The sequence below is a fragment of the Eriocheir sinensis genome, chromosome 5, assembly GCF_024679095.1.
Source record: "Eriocheir sinensis breed Jianghai 21 chromosome 5, ASM2467909v1, whole genome shotgun sequence".
In the NCBI taxonomy this organism is placed as follows: Eukaryota; Metazoa; Arthropoda; class Malacostraca; order Decapoda; family Varunidae; genus Eriocheir; species Eriocheir sinensis.
This window is the reverse complement of record NC_066513.1, coordinates 17796684-17797006: the sequence shown is the minus strand read 5'-3', so window position 1 is coordinate 17797006 and position 323 is coordinate 17796684.

Genomic DNA, 323 nt, shown 5'->3' with positions numbered 1-323 from the left:
GTACGACGGAGAGAGAGAGAGAGAGAGAGAGAGAGAGAGGCGACGCTTATCAAGATTTAATCAGAGAAGCCCATCCTGGCGTGACCCTTCTATCATTCTCCACGGCGAGGGACTCCAGGGCTAGTCTGTCTGCGTTCGTGCTACGCTTTTCCGTTCTCTCTCCATTCCTCATCCTTTCTCTCTCTCTCTCTCTCTCTCTCTCTCTCTCTCTCTCTCTCTCAGTCCTCCTCAGTTTTTTCCATCTTCCCATATCCTTCTCGTTTTCCCCTTCTTCTCATTCATCGTCTTTCTTCACTCATTCCTTTTCACACTATTTATTCTCT